Source organism: Coturnix japonica, chromosome 15 (assembly GCF_054131305.1).
Source record: "Coturnix japonica strain WE chromosome 15, WE-NBRP24, whole genome shotgun sequence".
NCBI lineage: Eukaryota > Metazoa > Chordata > Aves > Galliformes > Phasianidae > Coturnix > Coturnix japonica.
The window spans coordinates 15,172,855-15,196,607 of NC_140677.1; the positions used below are offsets into that span (position 1 = coordinate 15,172,855).

The following is a 23,753-nucleotide window of genomic DNA, read 5'->3' on the forward strand; positions in this document are numbered from 1 at the left end:
CTCCTCTCTCATTCCATCTTCTCCCTCTGCCTACCCCAGTTATAAGCACACACTAAGCTAGGAAAGCAATCTAGGTTTCAGGAATGAATCACTTCTCAACATTTCTCTTTGTGGGATTCTGTTCCCTCTGGAAACTTAGCAAGAAATCATACATATGCAACAGAAATCTCAATGAACTGGATTTGTTATAAGCCAAGAAAACTCAATTAAAACAATCTCTTTATCTACACATGGGTTTCTTTTTTCCACAAGACAAAAATAATCTACTTTTGTTTTATATTACCAATGAGGACAAAGAAGGCAAATGGCCACAATGAACCTGTCAGGCCTTCACAGCACCTCAGCGTGAGGGAAGCTACCCTACTTTCCAAGGCAGCTTTCCTCACACTCACCATTTTCTGGTAACAGATGGGAAGCTGAAGATAGAAAGGATAGTTGATGCCTAGCACACCAAGGGGAGAGATTGATAAAAAGAAGTCTCAACAGTGAGATTCCGTAAATCTCTGCAGGAATCTCTAAAGAAAATAACAATAACTAGAAACTGTCTTTCTCCTCAGAAAGTTTGAAAATTTCAATGAAGAAGTAACATTAAAGAAAAGGAAACAAGGCTTTTCCGGGTACTGCCTGTGTTTGACTGCCCAAGCTGAGCAATCTATGCCTCTTGCATCCTGTGCTCTTCTTCTATACCTACTTCTACTCACTCTTTTTCCTAATTGCCCATCAGTTCTGATAGAAAAGTAGCAAGATGAAGTAAGGTTGTTCCTTGTGGATTTAAAAGAGCTCTGTTATTGAAAAGGCTGCTGCCATTTTAAAATTAAAAGATATGCTTCCGTGGAAAAGCAAAAACATTTAGACTAATCCTTAATCCTAAATTCCTGTCCTGATTAGCTTCTTTACCAGGTGGTCAGGATTTCAGTAGCTCAGAGGCATTGATGGCAAAATAGTATATGATTATGCAGCAGCAAATCTAGCACTATGATGCATACTAGGTATGCTCTCTGATGTGCTAACAGTTCATATTTTGCTGCTGAAAGCCATAGTTTTCATGAAGTTGTGATGATATGATAAAAATATCACCAGTCTTTAATTATGGAATGATCTTTCTTTTCCACAAATCAAATAATCTGAGCTATTGGCACATGAGATTATTTATCAACAGTTACTAAAATAAGTTCACAAGCCAATCTGAATTCAGGATCTTTAAACTGTGATCCATTGCCATATCCAATGAGAAAATGTAGCAAGCATTAAACAAGAAGAATCAAATATATCTTTGTTTTTCGCTTACATTTAAGAAATACAAAAATGGTTTAAATTTATTATTATCATCTAGATGACAAAGCTCCATGATTTTCAAATTCACAGCTCTGCATACACCTTTCATTATGTGCTAACACAACATTTCTAGAAATACCGTCACTAAAACATTGCAAACATTCACAGCAACTCATCTACCCCCAACCTGAAATTCAGACTGAAGTAGATACAAATGTAGGATAAATTATTTGGTTTTATTGATAGTAAAGTAAGTAGGAGGGATCAGCTTTGCTCCCTAGTGCTACTGTTCTTACACTTGTTCACACTGCATGTCCTGCAGAGACTGTTATCACCTCAGGCAATAATGGTTGTGTAATACTGACTTTAGAGTTAGATTGATCACTTCTGTTGATCCTACTGTTGATAAGTCTGCACCTACAAAAGACCAAACATGATGGAATCATTTATTTCATTTCAGTGCATATCCCAAGAAACAGCTAAGATAATTTAAAAAATAATAATAATTTTATTTCTATACTGTAAAGTAAAACGCCTCCATTTGTCCTCTCCCTAAACGAAAAGAGGTCATCACCAACAGAGTAGGATGGGAATCAGGGTGAGAACATTCCTGAGGAGGTTTGAGTAGGCACACAATTGCAAAACTGATTTTTAAGCAGAAGTGTGAAGATAATCAAGTTCTTCAGTTTAGGATTCTCATGATTTCCATCTATATGTGTATATATTAAAATCCAGAATTAGTCAGATAAAGATTTATTGAAAGGCATGTAGTTTATAGATATTATTTCTCAACAAACACAAGGGGCTCAACAGAAAAGTAGAGACAAATATCTTCACCCACATATACTCAAGAGTTATGAAAAAAAAAAAATAGCATACGGTATATACAGTAATGAAGTGCATCTCCTTCCTTTCAGGAAGGTAACTTTAACCTCAACAGACTTGAGAAATCTACACAGATCTTCATGAAATATAGGAACAAGAACATGAGGTGTCAGTGATTGTAGGAGTATGGTTGATTCATCTCTTGCTCCATAATGTGAACATACAAGAAACCACACTACAGCAAGATCTCTGTCACAGACATTTAACACCCAGTCAAAAAGGTCTCTCTTAGAATCAATGCACAGAACCAGCAATTAAGACAAGCAATGAAAAAATATAAAATAGATGTTTATCTATAAACAGTCCCTAGTAATAAGAGATATAAAACTAACAAAGACAAGTATATAATGGGGATTTATAATTACGGTTTGATCACAGAATGGTTTGGGTTGGTAGAGACCTTACCAATCACTTAATTAACAACCCCTGCCATGGGTAAGGTTGCCATCCACCAGATGAGGTTGTCCAGGGCCCCTTTCCAGCCTGGCCTCGGATGCCTCCAGGGATGGGGTATCCACAACCTTTCTAGGAAGCCTGTGCCAGTGCTTCACTGAGTAAAGAATGTAAAGAATGTAGCATCCTCTGGACCCACTCCAGCATCTCTTTTGTGCTGGGGACTCCAGACCTAGATGCAGTAATGTAGATGAGGCGTCACAAGCGCAGAGCAGAAGTACACAATCGTCTTCCCTCAATCTCCTGCCACCTCTCTGCCAATACACACCGGTTCACGCAAAACTTTCTGTCTGCCAGGACACCCAAGTCCTTTGATCCCAAGACAGACACCAACATCAGTTGCCCTTCCTTTGTCCATCAATGCATCATTCCATCACAGAAGGCTATCAGATGGGTCAGGCACAACCTGCCCTTGGTGAAGCCATGCTGGCTGTCTCACATCACCTCATTTCACATGTGCTTTAATGTAACTCCCAGGAGGATCTACTCCATGATCTTCCTATGCACAGGGAGAGGCTCACCAACCTGTTGTTTCCCATATCTTCCTTTCTCCCTTTCTTAAAAATAGAAGTTATTTTTCCAAATGGGACTTCTCCTGACAACAATGACTGTTAAGAGCTAAAATGTACCATACCCGTTCTGCAATAGTATCATTTTTTAAAATGTTAACTAGTTTATTCTCATGTCCTCAGACTCACTGGAACAACCCCGGTGTAAAAAGTACGCCATTTTCTAACAACTCTGTTGATTCAGAAAGAGAAGCATCAATGTATTTCTAAATACAAACTGTGGAGTTCTACATTTTTAAAGATCTGTCCTCCATCATTCTGAAATACGTTTTCCTTATTTCTCCTCTAAAGTCTAAAGGAAAGGACTACAAAAAACTTGCAAGGTTAACCTTGACCACAAAATTCAAAGAGCTCTCATTAAGAAACCTCTACATGTCATCCATCAGAGTAATGAAAACAGCCCAAGATTTCTGGTCTTAAACAAAGGATGAGATTCAGAACGGGTACTCCTCCCAGTGAATGCTGTGCTCTCAATTCAGACTCCCTTTAATTCCTGCAAAAGGCTCCAATTTCTAATTACAACTATCTCACAAGTTGATTATAATGATTTTGAGAGTGCCTGGAATTTTCCCAGTAATCTTTCCAAATACAGCCAAGTTCACTTGGCACTCATTGAGCTGATTATAAGGGACAGTGCTAATGGAGAGCTGAGTCCTCACCTGAATTACTAGGAGGAACTTCCACAAACAAAAATAACTTCATCTCTTGCTTTCTTTCACCCTCCATGCCCAGGTAAGCACATAACGCAGTTAGCAGCTAAGCAATCCACTAGGCCAAAGCACAGCTGCAGAGACTTGACCTGCATTATGAAAGCTGAGCAAATTTGGAGCGAATTCTTATGACTTCCCTTTTACTGACTAGGAATTTTAAAGTAAATACACTCATTGTTGGCAATTAAGCCCTAAAACTGAAGGTACTCCATGCTCATTTATTAAACTCAGTGATACACAGCCTTCATCTTTCAAAAAATATCTTCATTTCATTATAAATTTGAGCCATTTGGAGTGCAGTACTGTGATAGACACAAATAATCAAGTTTTACTGGCAATATGATAAAGTTCACATAAATATTTCATATCAAGAAATGAGAAAAGCCTCAAGTATTTTCAGTTGGTCCAAAAAAGATGCTTGATATGCAGATTTTGCTTCATTTATGAATAAATGAAAGCAGCATACCATTAACAACTCAAGGTGGGAGTTGGAAGTTAAAGTTAACCTGAGTTACCAGCACAGCATACACCAACACAAAATGACTGCAAAAAGCTCAAGGGAACTTTATAAAAAAATTATTAAGAAAAACTCACATCATGAAAAAAGTCCTTATTTAAGTAGTCCGCTATTCTCAGTGTTGTAGAGCTTCTTTTAAATGTTATTAAAATAGAGGTAATTAAGATGGCATTAAATTACAGCACATAAAAGCTTCCGAAATTTTCATTTGTGGACACATTTAACCTCCATCCTCACACCTGTAAACTGAATACAGAAAGTCTCCTTAATCTCCTATCATAGAAGATACCAAACACAACAGAGAATACAGAATAAAACAAATCTTAAAAAAAAAATATTTTAATATTTACTATTTCACAAAGAAATACTTTGACAGCCAAGCAGGAAGAAAAGTAAGAATAAAAACCATCAACTTAAATATTTGTTTTGGCACAATGGCCTAAAGATCTGAAAGCTAATTTGCTACGGAATATGTTTGACTAAGAGAAAACAAAAACTAAATGCCATGCAACCAACTTTTCAGCTACTAGTAGATAACAGTAATATTATTTTTATTAAGTAACTAAAAGATGAAATGTTTTGTTATAGTATGAAACCCAGTAAAATTCACTACAATATCAAAAAGCACTCAGGGACATGAGGTACACAACACAAAGGGTATCTACCATCATTCACCTTGCAATGACACATTAATAGTACATCTCAGCAAGCTTCTACATACATATCAAGTTCCTACCAATGGAAGCTTGATGATTCTATAATAATGTCATCCATACTTGTATCTTCTTGAGTTATGGCTTGTCATGTAAAGTGTGATGTTAATTAGGATATGAAGTAAGTAGTCAATTTGCACCCTTTCCCATTTATCATTACTTTGGATATCAGCACTTAAATACACACCTGTTTACTGACTGAAGGTTACTTTAATTAATTGACTGTCAACTGGCATACTCAGATTTTAGTTAATTATCCACTCAAAAACCAAACTATACTACAATAGCTGTTCATCCTGCGGTAGCAAAAGTAAATGCAAAAGTAGAATCTTCTATTTATAGCCAGGCAACGATTATACCAGAAGACAACAGTAGCTTTCACTAATTCTGAATTCATTTCTATCAGCTACAGCACATAAATGGAGGAGATAATTTCCAGGCATGGGAGAAAGCCCGGCTAGAAGAACATGTGACTTCTTTAAGATGGAGAGCAGGTTTTATAGTGCACAATATCTTGTTAGACCATAACGTGCTTAACACTTAATGTTATACATATATATAATGTTATATTCATGTTATATATTCTAAGGATCAATGCTGTCCTGTAATATAAAGTGAATACAAATCTAGCTCCTAGGTATCACTTCTGCATCACCATATCACATTTATACTTTTCTGACTGTGGAGTCAAAGCACAAGAATTCCCACATCTTGATAAAATGCAAAATTAACATGTTATACTTGAGGCCCAGGAATAATAATTTAGGGAAAACACTGTTAACCATCACTTATATACTTCTTTTTAACTCACAGATTCTAATCTGAATTATTCTTGCACTTAACAGTAAATTTTGTTTCAGAGCAGGTGAGAATGAGCATGAGCTTAAACACATGCATTATGTCCAGAATAGAGTAGCTAAGGCAAATACTGGATGGCATACAAGCAAAAGAAAACTTGAGTCAAAATGCAGCTATGTGTCACTCTACCATTGGTATCTGCAGTCTCCCTCAGTGAAACAGGCTATCCTATTTTAAAAACAAGTGGACTCAAGTCCACACTTTCAAAGCTGTTATAAGCTAAGCAGTACTTGACAGTTGAGAATTTGCAGATCCTAATTTTAGAAACTTCATATGGATAAGATCCAATAGGGCTGAGGCAGCGTAACCTGCAAAGAGATGCAAAGGGGAACTGCTGAAAATTTCAGCTTCATTCTAAGAAAAATGAAGCCCCTTACTTTCCAGAATAAATCATGGATAAAGCTGTTTCTGGTTTGGTTTCTCTTCTGTTCACATTGTGTTCAAGAATCACAAACACAAAAAAATAGAACAAATCAAAATGAAAGTCATGCTTGTTATTTTAAAAATCTCATTTTAGAACCAATTTAGTGATACTTGCAAACACTTAATGGTGAGCTTTCTATGTAAGAACTACCAGCACTTGAAACTTAAATGTAATACTGGTACATGCAGGCTCCTCAAAAGAATTTAATTCCAAGCAACCATGGATACCTGTATTTGTCAGGTGCTTACAGAGGGAAAAGACGCAGCAGCACTGACATTTCCATTAAAAAAATGAAAGTTTTTATTTGAAAATCTCTTCTTGTTGTCTAAATAGCCTAGGCACAAGTAGAAATATTCACCAAATATAGTTACTCATACTAAAGATTGCTATACACAAGCAAAAGCTGTCATTCATGTTCTATGCATGCTGGACACAGCTTGGTCTTACTCTGCAGAACATCAAGGATGTGTGCAATGGGGACTCCTGGGGGACTGCAATGATTTCAGGTGAGCTCTGCCACAGCACAGCAGACCCACCAGAAAAGTGAATCCAGGGTCATAGAGGTAATAAGAATTATTAGTTCCCTTCAACAATTGCTGACAAACACTGTCTTACTTGCCAACCCCCATTCAAGAACGTGGAAGTGTTGATTCAAGATGGAAATGACAAATGCAACATTCTCTTATACTTTAAGAGTGGCGGCCAATACATTTGGCCCATCACACTTCACGTTTTGATTCCTGAGGATTATTTTTTGTTACCATTTTCTATCTGTAACCATTACTGGTCGCAGAAAGCCAGCTACTTTGTCCACTTCCTTCTGGATAACCTATTTATTTTTCTGAAATCATTCAGATCATAAAACAGAATTCCAAGTATCCTAACTTGCCATTTTACATTCATTTTTCATATGGATGGATTTGTCCTGGAACAAAACACTGCTTTTTCATTAATTATCTAAGGCTGAGTCATAAGGCACTTAAAGAAGGAAGCTATAAAGGAAATCCATTGTCCTCAGACCATATTTTCAACCATTTCTGCCAAAAAAAAAATTGTTTTGTGCAAAGGGAAATTTGTCGAGTGTAAAAGGAAAAGAAAAAAGTGCGAACTGATATAGTTATCATAGTTACAACTATGTACATAATTAGAAATATGTTTTAAAGATTTCAGCAGCAATCCTTACTTTGCATACATCTGCAAGAGCATATTTTGGTCAGATATTTTCTTGAATCAGATGATAAAATATATCAAGCCAATACTAGCACCACAAATATGATTTACAAGGAGGGTTTATCAGTGGTTCATTTGATAGAGCATCCTGGCTTGAAAAGCAGCAGTACTAAATGCTTTGGAGGAAAAATGATGCAAACAAGCGAAGTCTGAGAAGTCTGCCATCTGGTAACCCATCTACATGAAAGGGTTTCTTAACCCATCCCTAGCTCTTCCTACACAATGTAAGTAAATCTTTAATCATTCCACTTTCATTTGAAGCCTTGCTATATGTAGATTAAAAACGATGAAAGAAGCAATTTACTTCAGATTAATGAAATTTGATGTAATTGCTGCTAATTAAAATTATTGTACAAGTAGAAAACAAAAGTGTCTATTAATTCTCTGCATACACTAAATTTAGATATCAACTGAGTAGTTTATTCACAGTATTTACTATAATTATTGCAATACTTTTGTAACTTTAATTATTTAAAAGTTTTCGGATTCAATACTAAGTAATGGCTTTTGCTGCAGAAAGCAAAATAATCTCCCGAACTCCCAGTGCTCTCTTACTTGGAATGTGACTCACTGCATTTACATTTTGTGAAAGTACGTGTAGGAGTGAAAGCACTTATGTATTATCAAGAAATATGACATTATAATCCCATGAAGTCTTCACTTATAGGAAAAAAAAATAAAACTGTACCCATTCTCTTTCATACTTAAATGTAAAGTGAATAACTCCCATTAAACTTCGACTTCTGTTAACTTTATAAAGGAAAAGGATGCTTAATATTTCTGCATATACTTTTGACTTCATATTTAACGCTGCGTTTTTCTATAACGTTAACTTATCTGAAGAACATTTTTGTATCTTAAACTATTCCCTGGTTTGTTTCAAGTCTGACAAGAAAAGGATGGGAATAAAACTGGGGGAAGATTAAAAAAGAAATCAGAGTGCTCTGCAAACATCTTTGTTATATAAATAAACCAAAGTTAGGCCAAGAAAGGGCATTTCTGTAGCTTCTTTGTTTCTCTTTCTTATTCTGTCTTCCCTTTTTAACCACTTAGCTTCTCATGTGGCTCTTCAAACAGCAACAGATCAACAAAGGAAGCACCATATAGATTTAGAGTGCTACATTTTGCTGAAATTTGCAAACTGAAAACTTGAAGACATTAATTTCTGCTTCTAAAACATTTACGGACAGGTCATTTCACTTTAGAAACATTCAAACTATATTATAATTCCAAAACTACAGTCTATCACAAGAGGGTTATGTTTGATTTTCTTCTGCAGAAAGTTGCATTAATATATAGTGTAACTACCTCAATAAGACTTGATCAAATACCTCTATTGGTGGACAGAGAAGCAGTGAAAAAAAGGCAGGGACATCAACTGCAGGTGGTTCTGAACTTAAGTGTGAATCTATCAAGCATCACTGCTCACAGCTGAAGCATGTAGAACAGTCACAAGATATACAGAAGAGAGGATACAGCGCTGACCTGGAAGAGCGACGGAAATTGGGAAAACAATTGTAATATAAAGAATTGGGTTGCAAAGATGAACTTTGATTTGAAAAATAACCTTAAACAACGCACAGGAAGTGACATGGCTACAAACTAAAGGCTTGGCAGCTTTTGGAAAATGAACTTATGAGGATTTCTTCTTGAAATGATGGGACAGACTATGAAATAACTCCTGCTCCTGCAACAAGCAGCTCTTTTTCCAACAAGGAGGAATCTTCAAAGAAATCAGTTCTAAGACTGCTGCTGAACAAGGCCCTGATGTACCACATTTGGGTATAGGCATACAAAAGAAACACGTGGGCAGTGCACCATCAAAACCTGCACCATTTTAGGAAGACGGACTCTCTATCAGTGAAACAGCAGTTACTTTTGGTTTATGAAACTCAAACCAAATTACTATCGAAAGACCAGAATTTATGGCCTGGCCATAAGGGGCACTGGGCAATAAGAGCATTCACAGCACTAGCACACAGTACACTACTTTTCCCACACCATACCTCCCTGCATTAATATAGCACACTGAATGGACTTCTTCACTGAACACATCAATATAAAGCAGACTGTTACACTTTTTGTTTTAAATTAAGTACTCACCGAGGTTAAAAACGGCAATTAAAAAAAGGGAAAGGAAAATACAGTGTAGTAAGGAAAAGGACTGAAGAAAAACAAAACGCAGAGGAGAAAATTATAAAGAGACCAAGACTGAAAAGCAGGAATAACGAGTTAAATTAGGGAAACAATTGCTAAAGTGTCTGTTTTGAATATCTGAAAATTAGAACTTTGAAAATGTACTGTTACATGGAAAACTCTGCTGTGCCAGGAGGATACTCCCAATGAAAAAGACTTTCCTAACTGCAGCAATTCACTAACAAATCAACAATGAAGTTTTGATTTCCCAGGGCACCTCAGTAGCACATTTTCAACATTAATAATAGGCCATTTTATTCCCCCAGTTAATTTCTAACTTCTAATTAGGTTCTAATTCATAACGTAACTTTCCATTCTGACAGACCATATACTAAGGAAATGGGACTTATCTTCCTCAGTTAAATGCTTTTACAGTCAAGATCGCTGACTTACATTCTTCCTTCTGCTCACTATCTTCCTCCAACCATTCTAAAATAAATCAATTTTAATTATTATGATTGAAACATTCTGAGTTGCCCATATCTGCTTACTCTTCCCAGCTGGCAACGAACAATTTTGGAAGCATTTCCTACCTAAGACAAGAATCAGTCATGTTCCATAACTTACTATCTCAGGCTGCATCAGAAGACTATCCGTAGCAATGATCTTATAACTGGACAGAGAACAGAGTCGTTGGTAAAGGTTATTCTTTTGGTTCTTCATCCAATGAAAATCAAGCTTATAATCATGCTCAGTACATTTTCCTGTCATGTTTCAGCTCAAGTTGCTTTGCTCAAGATGTCAGCAAAAAACACGACTAGTCAAGTAAGAATTACAAGGGTTTTTTTTTTTCCTCTGTGACATACAGCACTGCTTAGATGGGATTGACAAGTGATATAACACTCTAATATTCATCCTGAGCCATGGAGATTAAAAAGCATTGCTTCACTGCAGCGTTATCATTTTCACTTGCACCAAACATTCACATCAATGCAAGGAAACAATCCATTGCTGTTATTTTAGCTCAGATCTTTGGGAGAGCAACATACATCATTCATGTCTGCAACAAACACTCTGTTCTTCTTTAGTTTACTGATATCATAAGCAAAAGTGATGGAAATCTAATTCCGTTGGCCACAAAACAAACAGCATATTCAACATCTAGCAAAAAAAATAAATTCAAAGGTTAAATTTGCATGGCATGTTCATCAGCATAGAAAATCCACACATTCAGTAAATAAAAGAATAGAAAATACAAACAAAAAAGAAAGCCTTTCCCTTTTAATCTACTACTACAAAATCCTAAAGAAATGCAGTTTTTTCAGCTCTCCTTTAAATCTCTTTTTAAGGATTCTGAAAGGTTCTGGCCTTTGTTTTCTGAAGAGAAATGCTGAAAGGAATTCCTTCCAAATAAACTGAAGACTTCACACAAACTAAAAAGGCTTCCAGACATTCTTCTTTGAAGTACACCTTAGAAAATCTTTCTGAACAAAGAAAACTTCAAGGCAGATAGACAGCAAGGCTGAAGAATTAGGGAAGGGCTCTGAGATACACAAAACTGTACTCTTATTTCAATTCAATTGTTTTCTACCTAACCCTTAAAAAAAAAGAAAAAGCTTAACTTCATTGTTTCAAGGAAGAGGAAAAATACTGTTTTAAAATGTGATGCAGCCATTTCAGTTGAATAATAGCTACATAATTTATGAACATGAGGAAGAGGGACTTGGTCTGAAAATTGTAAGAAGCACAGCCCTGTAAGTCAGTTCAAGATAATCAGCCTATTCTGCTGAATAATCAACTTAAAAACAATTTTCTAAATGTATTACTCAATTGTAAGCATCAATTCAGACTGTAAGCAAAGCAATGCAGATCTGCAGACAGAAACATCATCCTGTAAGCGTGTGTATACGAGAGCCCAGCAGCAACAGAGAAAGTAATAACAAAGCCCCAACTCTTTGAAACTTCTTCAAAATCAACACTATGCGGTATAGCAGGCCCTGGCAAGCACAAAGTGGGTCAATTTAAATGATACAAGATGAAGGTAAACAAGACGCATGATAAAAGCAACATACTATTAAATACTGTAAAATATTGTTTGTAAATTCTGTTTATTTCTAATGCCATGTGAGGGATGGGGAGGGTCTGTCTGACCACAATGCCAATCAAATCTCCTAATGCGGCTTGAAAGACAGCCAAACAAACAGACTGTCAGACAAAAACTGCATATGCCTCATTTCCTATAGGAAAAAAAAAAAAAAAAAGGATTAAAAATAAGACCTTGGTAGTAATTATCTCTACATCTATTATAGTGCCCGTTACAGCACTCAGAAACTTCAGCGTTATGTGTGCTTGACAGGAAAAAAAAATGAAACCAGAGGACGTGTCACCCCAGCGGACAAGGGAGGCAGAAAGGCAGATGCATGGGAAGGGGCAGCTGCCTCCCACATGGCATTGCTGGTGTCCCCATGTGCAGGAGGGGGAATCTCCATAGCACACAGCTGCTCCCACGGGCCAGGAGCCTCACCCAGGTAAAGGGGCCAAGGCAGAAAGCGTGACTGGGACTGCAGCATGAAGAGTGAGGATCAGCCCTCTAAACCTGACTAAGTCTGCTCTGGCTTTTCCAAGCCAAGCCCAGCAATGGCTGCAGAGCACCACGTGCTGCACAACAGGACATCACGGCCAGAGTCACCGCATGCCCCAGGCAGCAAAGCTGCAGTTTGATGCGTTCTCCTCCCATGTGTTCCTCTTCATTATTTTCATATTTTCTGTTTGGCATATAAGAGTAGTATAATATTGAGTTTGAACTAAATTTCTCCATGACTATAAAAATATTTTTTATTAAAACAGATGTCAGCAAAATTTTATGGAGTGAAAATTGAGTAACAGATGGTGAGGTCTGTGAAGTTCAAAGAGGCTGTATTTTATTAAAAAGGAAATTTGAGGAAAAGAACTATTTTGCTGGAAATATTGATGTAGTGTTTAAGCAAATGTAAAAATATTCTTACTTGATAGAAAACAGTAAGTTTAAAAAAATAAATAAATAAAAAAAATAGAGGTATTCAGGTCATAAAGCCCAGATCACTAGAAAAAAAAAAGGATTTCATTCTGCTTTCTTTTTACTGAGCACAGCTTTTCATCCACGACAACAAAGTTCATAAAGAAAAATAATGCACATCATAGAGGGGAAAAAACCATCCAGCTACCCAACCCCTAAACAACAAGGAAGAGTCCAGGATAAAAGGTGCAGTTATGTGACACACACAGCTGTGGTATCAGCTGTTGTAAAAGTGAGTTTATGAATACTTAACTAATACTTTCAATATGAAATTTGGCATAACTATTCCATGAAGTCCCAAATAATGGCACATGTCCTGCAGGAACTGAGCGTGAGCCGGCTTATAGCTCCTGACTACTATTACTGACTAAGCCCTTTTCCCTGTTATCACATAGATTGATGGTTGGTTTAAAAATAAAAAAAAAAAAATTAAAAAAAAAAAAAGAAGCCACAGCAGAATATTGATAGAAAGCTAACAAAAAGAATGACAAACACAATTATAGAGTGAGACAATTTTCCTCTCTACTCCTATGGCCCTCAGCACTCAGTGAGTGGATTTCCACATCCATAGGGAAAGACTGGGATACCTGATATGTTTCTGAGCCTGTAACCAGAAGAACTGCCCATTCTCCACACCGATCTGCACACAGAGGTCCCCAAGCAGGGCTCAGGCAGCCCACAGTATCATTGTGTCACTGCTGCTGGGGCACCAAGCCAGTAATGAGCAGTAATATTTGTCATTTATGAGCTGAGGTTGTGTCCTGCTGGTGGTTTCAGACCCTGCACCACCACAAGAAATACAGGATTAGCTACAATATTCTAACAGTGAAATACACTACAGTGTACTCATTCAGGTTATGTTTGGCAGAGTGACAAAGAATCAACTAATTCAAATCTACACAAAGCAAAAATTGCCCCCATAAGTTCTGTACTGCAGGTTTTTACAAGGCACAGATTACTGAGTTGCAGCATGCGGCTTTACAAGTCATCTGTCATTCCTTCCCCTTGCACTGGGGCATCTTAAGAGTTGGTCCCAAGAGACCAAGCAAAGACTCAAAAAGATTCTACATTCATTTTACTACAAAAATAACTTTGGTCACGTTTACTAAATCCCTCCAACAAGGAAAGGGATCAAGGAAAAGAAGCAGTCTAATATCTGATCATATCCAAACACCATGAAATCACATTGATATCTAAAATATGATCACAGCGTTTTCACCAACACAATTTCATAAGAAATACTGCTGGGGAAAATTAATACTGCTATTTACAGTCTCCTTTTAGCAGGTTTTCCTATATGAGTTAGAACTGAAGATTTCCCATTTTCAGCAAGTCAAAAAAGCATGTCAAGTGACTGAAATTTGTTAGATACATGAGAGACCAGATTGATATAAATACAGAAGAAAATGCAGCTTGCACACGAGGCATCATCTTTTAGAGCTGTTCTTACTCTTCTGAAGGCAAACACCAGTATCAACCTACAAGAACCTTGACTAGTTATTGTGTTGTATATTGTATTATATGTTGTTTTTGGTTGTTTTTTTTTTTTTAAGGAAATTCCACAACATGCAAGTTAACTATAATACAGAGTTGAGTTGATGGAACAAACAATGATTTCCATTTCAAAACTTACATAAAACATCTACATTTATGTTCCTCATGAGATGGTATTTCAGTATTCAGATACATGGGATAAAATCCTAAGAAAGGTCTCACTCTCAGCTGTGCTGATGCTGAAGGAAGCACTCATAATTCTCTCTTGCACATATGAATCCTTCACTCCTACTTCTGCATTAATCTGTCTATCCTTATATTCTGGGCACTGGCACTGCAATGAGTGGTGCACACTGCAGACTACTGCAGAGCATTTCAATGCGTGGAGCTGGGTGAGAACATGAGGGCAGAGATTCATACTACGAAAGTGCTGTAAACACGTTTTATCTTGTAAGAATAAAACTGCTATGCAGCAGAAAGAACATCAAAAATCACTTTCAAGATCAACACATCACAGCAATCGTCTAAGCTCTGAGAGTACAAAACACACATTGCCAAATCTGGATAGCAAGGTGTTGGGGTTTTATTTGCAGTTTGGGAATATGGAGTCGTAATTCAACTCTCTTTTTCAGATGTGTTTTAGGATTCATTGCAAGTGTGAAAAAAGAATTGATTTGGCCAATAGAAGAGAAGGAAAGGGTGATTGCAAAGGTCATGTTAGGAGACAAATCACTTGGCCACATTCAGTGGCAATGCTACAGGGCCTTGGTCCAATTTGGCAGCAACAAACTTGACAAATACCAGTGATGTTTAAAGCAAAACGGCACAGGGGAAAAAAAAAAGTACACTTTGCACAATTTTTTCCTTCAGTGAGAGACAGGAAAATTACATCTAAAGATAGAAAGTAATTGATTTGTGCTAATTAATTAAGAAAGAAATACCAGTTTTGCAAGTTAGGCACATTTAACGCTTTCACTTGCCTCCAGTAACGTGTGGCTAAGTACAGATTAAATACAGATTAGCAGGTGAGTAAAATTAGAAGCATCTCCTCAATACCAAAGTAGTATTTTGTTCATACAGGTTTCATTATACAAGAGAAGCATTCAAGCAGTCAAGATGTAATGATTCCGATTTGAGTTGCCCCTCTTTTAGAAACAGATCTCTTTGGTAATTTCTAAGGAGTAATAAATGTACACTGCATTCTCATTTTCACAGTGGACTACATCAGGCAACCTTCTCCATGCCATGACGCAGGGGCAGCTTAAAGCTCCTCTATGCCTTTGCACAGGAGTTAGAAATACTGGTTTATGCACAGTCACATAATGCACATGTACACAAAACCCAGTAGCCTCACCAGGAGCACATGGTGCGCTTCATGTAAGACCAGCACAGCCCCTGTCTCCATGGAGCAACTAAGAGGAGGAGAGAAGGAGCTGGTCTGGGACTTTTTCATTCTGCATGGATTTAAGCAGATCTAACCTGTATTTAACAAGCACAAAATGAAATCCCATGTAACACCATCAGTTCAATTCTACAACCCAGAACGTAGTTTAACAAGCACAATAATTGACTACATTTTTATAGGCTAATAAACTACTGCCAGTTAATAATCAGTTGTTACTAATGGTTTGTTCTTACTTCAAGGTACTATGGCTAACTGCTCAATTAAGGACTGCTATTAACAGCACCAGGCAAATAAACTTACTTAAAAATGAAATGAACTTGTTAACAGCACTGTTCTAAAGACACCTTGACAGCTCCTACTGCACTATCTGGAGAAAGATTTTCAGGGAAGATCTCCTATTTTCCCCGTACTGTTTTGGGGTCTTGTTAATTTGGTTTCTAAAAGCCAAAGTTATAGGTCACAGAACAGCAGGACACCACTCTGTACATTGTGAAGGTCAGCAGATCTCTGAAAGGTGTATGACATTCTTGGTGAAGCTCAGAACCATTGCTGACACTCTCCAAGACCAAGACACACAGATGACAAGGAGACAACAAGGAGACTGCCCCACTGAACGCTGCTTCACATGAAATATCTTCAAGCAAAAAGAAAACTGAAGAAAATCACACACCACTCAAGTTAAGTTCTCTTATTAATTGCTCTACCTAGCTGATTTCATAAGCTAAGTCAGCCTTCTGTGCATCTTTCACTGGCTTGATCTACAAGTCAGTAGAGTAATTCAGTTATGATCAACAGCAGTGCAAAGTCCCCATCACTGCAGCACTTATGACTCCTATTTACATAAAATAAATAAACTACTTATAAAAAGTTCAGCAGAGCCCCTATGGGACGTGTTTTAGATAATATAAAGAATAAGTGCCCAGGTATATCATTTATCTCCGATTCAGAAAAGATAAGCACTTAATTTGCACAGGTTCTAATTACAAGAGAAATATTTTTTGAAATTACAGTACGGACTACAGAGTTGTCCTGCAGTACTTTTGAAAGCAAGAACAAGAAATGGATTTTCCTTTTTAAAGCTAGTACAGCACTAATTGATCTCTACATTTGTTATTTCATCTTAATTCTTTATTGGGAATAGAAATCAGAAATAAGCTTCAAACAGTTCTGACTAAGTAGTTTTGTCAGTAGATTTGCAATTCCTTTCCACTGAAAAGCATTTTATGTGCAGAATATTTCAATAGTTGTTTTTAATCATCATTTTCTCCCTCTCTAAGCCATTACAAAAAGATTGGACAGCATTAAATGAGTTTTGCCATCAAAACTAGAGAAGTTATAGCTTTGTTTATCTTGGTTTTTATGCTAGCCTTGGTATGTTTTTATAAAAATTAATCTGAGAATAATACTCTCAGATTTGCATAACTCGTAAAAACAATTTAAGTTAGTGAAATTGAACCACTAGATATTTGAGATGACAATGATTTCGTTTACTTTGTTGTAAAAATACCTTAGCTAAGCACTGACAGGCTCAGAGCCTTATTCAGTCACTGAGTAAAGAAAAATCACGAATCTCATACTTCAGAGAACATCTACAGTGCTTGACTGATTACTTGCTAGATGGTCTCTAGAGTAAGACACTTTTATTATACCTTAGTGCACATATCACTGCTATTTTAAAACAGAGAATATACATGAAGTTTATTAATAGAGTCATTAACCATCTTTCTGGGGCTCCCAGATTAATTAAATTTACAGAGTCGGTGCTAAGATACACACACACTTTCCAAACCTCCAGCAAGCACCAACAGAACAGTAGAAGTGCTCTAAAAATCACTGTTTTGTACAGAAAACCAAAAGGAATGAACATATTACATGGAAAAGACTCCGTTTCTGGAATGAGGGAGAAGTGTACAACACAAAGTCTGGCATTTTGGCACTAGGGAAACATTGAGCTTTTGTTCTTGCATTAATTCTCCTTCAAGAGCAGTGAGCAGTTAAATGTAACACCTAATCAAGAGAGGGCTTGTTGTTGGTCATGGTCTGCAAATATGCACGTAGACCTGCTGCCTACTCAAGGCCCTGCAACACAAACTATTCCCACAGGTAAGCATGCTTATTATGAAGCCACTGAATATGCTAGGATCACATGTTTTAGTGCAGGAAGAAGTGGTACATCTATAAATGCAACTCTGAAATACCAAGAGAAAACTTAGCATGTCTATTGGTTACCTTGGCAGTTTAATGAGGTATATATATTTTTAATTTACTGACTAAAAATAAGTGAACTATGGAAGAAGATTAAAAGAAGACATCCCTTAAGGCTTTGGACACTCCCCTTGTATCTCTAATCGCATCCACTAGGGAAAGCCATTTACTAACTACTGGTTCCAGATTTAGAGGTCACTGATTAGCACAGTCATCCCTCAGCAGGTAAAAGAGCATATTGCAAGAGAGGGGATGGGGACCACACGAACATTCATTCTTGTTCCAATAAAAAGAAGAAAAATCATGAATTAAAAAATATGCGCTAGTGAAAGCAGAAATACATAAGGTATTTTCTAGATAGCAGCTCATAAAAGAACTGGACTTATTTGGAAACCATTCGATAAACGTCAAACTTAATTTCAGAAGATGGTTTATTTTCAAGTTACATTCATAATAAAAGTGATAATTTGCTAATATCTAGAGGAGAAATATAACAGAAGAAAATGTATGATGCTTTGGAGGAGCAAAGAGGCTTATTTTGCCTATATAAAATGAGTTTATGAAATATTTTTAACTGAGTTAATTTAAGACGTGCTGAGCAATTGGCAGCCATGGAGAATTACTTAGCATAGATAAAGACACAAAGCCTGGACAAAACAGGAATTGCTGCATCTCAGCTTGGGTCTTCGGTTACTTTTTACCTCTTCTTGTCATTTAGGGGCCAGTCATAAATAAGGGCAGCACTGCAGTACTTTCCTGTCCTGTGCCATGTGCGTTGTCAAGTATTATTTTACTTATTTTACATTGCAAATTTGAGACCATTATCAAATTCTGTATAGGTTTTAAAAACTAATTTTGCACTGAATGTAGTTTGAAACAGGAAATTTGACACTCACTTTGTAAAATGAATAAAGACTACAGCAGCATGAGTGTGCTTATGATAATTTCAAATGACAGAATGACAAATAACATCAAAACCCCTGGAATTACACTGTGTGTAACTACAAGATGAAATAAGGCTTACCATGAACATAGTGCACAGCTTGATGCAGTTTTTGTGTCACAGCATGCAGGCCCTAATAAAAACAAAGAATAAATAGATTCAGTTTTTGGAAATGTAAATTATGTTTGGATACAGTGAACACAGAACCCAGATAATACAGTCCAAACATTTAAAGCCACCTGATTTAATTTAAATCCAAATAGTTTTATTAAATAAGCAATGAAATTAACCTTTTATATTATTTCTCCAGCGCACTGGCTAGAAAGTGAGTTTAAAGAAATCCAATATAACTGAAGAGTTAATTTGTCTACCTAAAGAAAACATAACCAAATGCTTAAGAGACATGAGTAACAGCCACTACTTGTTGCCTTTTATAATTTATCCTGCAGCAGCACTGGGTTTTTCTAAGTCTTAAACAGAGTAGATAACCTAGGCTTATCCTTAAGAATTAATTATTTTGAAGGGATAAAGATCCAGTAAAGAAATATGAGAGTGAATCAAAATACAACAAAGTTTAACTCAATTATTTTTATAGGATATGAAAGCAGATGTTTATTCCAAGAATTACATCACAACAAACATTTAGATATCTCTGGTTTACAAACTTCACGACAGGATGAGAGTGTTTTCAAGAAAGAGGCTATTTAAAAACAACCAGAGATGATTTTAAGTAAACACAGACTCAACAGTACACGCGTATTATATTTGCATTAAGACATCCTTTGATAAGCACACAGTCTTCTTAAACAGACCATCTTCTCACTAATCAGATAATTATTTCACTGAGCCATGAGGCTTACACAGAGTTACACATGATGACAGCCTTGGAACAGTTTCAAAAAAAAAAAAACAAAAAACATTCAGTACCAATTTCCTTTTACAGCTTTTTTTAAAGCACCATTGGAACAATAGAAAATGATACACAAACTAAATATGCCATTCACAGCCAGGATGCGAGTACTCAGTTCCACAAGTACCACTGAACACCACTCAAGTTCATGCTGGAAGTTGGAAACTGAAAGGATGACGGAACTTATGAGAGAGTCAAGGCTCAGCTGGGGCAGTAGGTTTCATCATTAATGAAATTGAAATCTGGCCAACAAAAAGGCTGACACACCTGGCACAGCAGCTACAGAATCTAATTACAAGTTGTCAAGATATCTTTGTTGCATCCCATACAAAAGGAAGTACTTGCAGTAGCTCCAAGTCAAGAATCTTATTCAACCACATAGGCCATTAACAGCACTTTTGCATTTATTACAAAGTTTTCCATTAGGGAAATAAAAGAAAACGGCTGAAAATTTAAAACCTCATAGTTTTCCAATTGTTTACAGATTACTGAAGCTAAACAAAAACAGAGCAGCTCCCTCAGTTAAAAGATAACTCCACAAATCAAGCATGAATCAAAAATGCAGATGTATTAGGGGAAAATACCTCAATGCAGTAACTTGAAAGCATTGCAAGCCTAAACAATTTTAGCAGAGATGATGATGCAAAGTAAACTGAGTGACCAATAAAGGAGAAGAATCCCAGCTCAGGACTCAAAGCAGCACAGATGCAGTCATCATAGCAATAGAAACTCTCAGCTCTGTTTTGCCAACAGCACGCTTCAGTGCTCGTAGTTTGAGGCCTAGGTTGCAAAAAGTATCTTTCTGCCTATGGTACAGCTGAGCCATTAATCCTCCTGCTTCCTATTTAGCTCGCTGGTAAAGTACTTTCATTTATGTGGCTTTGAGTATAAATTCCAAAGACAATAAATGCTCAGATACTGGGGGATAAATTCAAATAAATGCCTCAACAGAGTTTTCAGTGTCATTTCTTTGGCTTTGTCCACACAGCGTTCTCAGCATGGGAAAGATAACAAATCGTGGCTCATGCTATAAATCCCTGAGTAATCGATGCAAGTTTTAAAATGCATTCTTACTTTCATCAGGGATTATGTAAGGCTCCATTGGATCAATATTTCTTTACACTTTTATCTGGCATTTCCAGAGTTTTGGAAACCCATAGCTGCTAAAGGTCATGCAGAGTGCTCTTAACTCCCTACGTTCACTCTTAGAAAGCAAGTCACTCATGAGAAAAGTTAGTTTCATAGGAAGTTTATTGTTAAACAAAACCCTTTGTGCTTCATATTTTTCCCCCAACAGCTCAAGCCCCTGCTGGAGCAGAAATAGAGAATGCTAGCAATCATGCATTTTTCAACACTTAGCTGAAGAAATGAATAACCATATAGAAATTGGTATTCAAATAATTTGATGTAAAAAGAAGTATATTGGTTTTACGGACATTCTGATGAGGGAAGGGTTTTATCTTTCTAGGTCTAACTGAAGGTTTATCTATTAAGAAAGTGATGCAACTTCCAATTTAGTCAAGATCCTAAAGAACTGCAAGTCCAACAAAACAAAGCTGAGGTGACAAAGATAAACTTCAAAAGAACAATTTCTTATAGGAGAGAAGGGAAAAAGACTTTCTCCTCATTTCAGTTTGCTCTTGGATGTTCACTTATTGCCAGATGTCTTGAAGAGACATAAATTTTTATTTCTTTTTACAGTCACTTCTCTATATTTTGGACTGCTTAAGCATCTTTACAGATTAAGATACAGCTGTTACAACCTATTCCAGCTAAGGCAATCCCAAAAACCTTACTGACCCAGGAACCTTACTTGTACACTGACCCAATACTGTTGCTTACACACAATACAAGAGAAGAGCCACCAAGGCTCCAATTTTAATGAAGTAAGCTGAGGATGTTAAGAGACTGGTTGTGGGACTCATAACAGTTGCAGATTCCTTATGCCAAGTAAAACCTGTAAAATACTGCATGCTGCCTTTTTATGAGGCTCAACGCATCTGCTATGCTTGTTCATCCACTGTACCACACCCAGCACTAACTTCATCTCAACACCATTTTCATCCATTTTCAACTGCATGCAAGTTCAAGGTGGTTTTTTTTGTTTGCTTTTTAAACAACGATGAAGGTTCAGGCAAACAGATCATCTGCAAGTATTTCTGGTCTCTTAAGCTCACTTGTAACGTTGCAGTTACACACATTCTTGAACTCAGTCTTGGAGATGCTTTTGTATTGCTAAGTCTGTATGCATTTAGCATTCTGTGGCAATTTCTGAACAGCACTCAATAGGTTTATTTTTAGTAAGTGCACCTCATTCACACATTTTGTAGTGCTGCACGGGGATCGCTGATCTGTATGCATGACTGCAGTGATAAGATCTGGCAATATTCTTTAATAACTGTTTAAACTATTCTCATCGTGTGCTTCAAGCAACATACAATTATTCCAACACCTAAAAAGAGCTCTTTCCACTTGCAGGATTTTCCACTACTCAATATGTGTACCCCTGCCATCTGATAGTTAAGATTTTCCATTATGTCCTTGATTTGATTGACTCCTTTGCAGGCAATGGACAGAAATGCACACATTGTTCATATGACATAGCTTAAATGCTAATTACAAAGGCTGTAATGAAAAATTATTATTTTGATGCACAAATCCATGAAGATCAGCCTAGAAATATATATATTATGCATTACTAAATAAGAGAAAGTATGCTGGTAGAGACAGAAGCTTTAAGTTCAATAGATGACATCAGTATTTTGCATAATACTGTACACAGCCAAAATTGATGCAGTAGCTTGGGTCAGAGCTGCCTTGTATTTTCCAATTTACAACAAGTTCCAGTAAATTACATTCGCTGCAGCATCACTGAATTTCTTTCCACTCAGTCTCTGAGTTGCTTAGAACAACACTGCTGTACAGCAAACAATAACATCTCTTAAGAGCAAGAAAATAAGTTGAATTTGTTGAAGTAATCATGAATGAAGACTTGGAATCAAGATTAATGCTTTTATTAATATAAAAGAAAGAAGAGATAAATAAAACAGTCACCTATATGAGCAATATCCCCAGGAGGAGAGATTTCCTGACAACTCCTGCTTTCATCCCACATGGTAGAACAGACCCCAAAACACACACTCCAGTTGGCCCTTGTCTCCTAGGGCAGCTATTACTGACACTTAAATATTGAATGAATAGCACACTAAACAAGGTAAATGGTAAAAATAAAAATAAGTTTAAAAGTCCCATTTTCCTGCAGTAGATGCTGTAAGCAGTACAATATGAAGTACCAGGGTAATGCATGAGCAAGAATTCCAAAACACTGCATGAGCAATTGAAGCTGGTACTGAAATCACATCTGGAGGCCAGGAAAGACAACAGGAAAGACAAGCTACACTGATATCAAGGGAACAGATTATCATAGGAGAAAGATACACTGGTTTTGGTTTCTTTGTTTTTTAACAAAATAGTTATTATCAGGCAAATTCTGCCCCTTCCACCCAATGGTACAGACCTCTACTACACCTTCAATTTTTTCCATCTTCCATAAATATGTTATTATCCCAAGTTTAGCTTACAATGTGAAATACACTCAATTCCTGGAGAAAGATAAGATACAAGTAATTACAGCACTACAAAATAAAGCTGACAGCCTGTGTGTTAGCTCAATATGTCAAAAAGACAGGCAGTAAGGCCTCTCAGTAGCTGTGGTGCATCTACTGTCATCTCTCATCAGGTGAAGAACTGAAAAATCAGCAAGTGCTGTGTTTCCTCATTCCAACGAACCAAGGCTGCTATTCTAAAGAGGTTGTTCTTGTCTCCAACAGGACTGAGCTAGAAGTATGAGATTGAAACATTGCCCCAAAGCACGCAAGTACTTCCAAACATACAAACCTGGAGTTTTCTATTAGGGAGGTAACTGACATAAATATCAAGGTGAAATTCTAGGCACTCTGAGTCATTCTCAA

The 23,753-nt window shown here is 36.8% G+C and overlaps 1 protein-coding gene across 20 annotated transcripts in view; it reads right to left on the reverse strand.

The window, feature by feature from the left end:
- The window catches only part of ATP2B2 (ATPase plasma membrane Ca2+ transporting 2), a 310,402-nt gene that overhangs the window by 219,322 nt on the left and 67,327 nt on the right, over window positions 1-23,753 (reverse strand). For 18 of the 20 annotated variants that reach the window (XM_032447213.2, XM_085517024.1, XM_032447212.2 and 15 more), the window contains exon 2: window positions 18,954-19,005. The exons of the other annotated variants lie outside the window; for them this stretch is intronic. The gene's annotated coding sequence lies outside the window, so the exon portion shown is untranslated. The remainder of the gene's footprint in view (window positions 1-18,953; window positions 19,006-23,753) is intronic. 20 annotated transcript variants of the gene reach the window in all.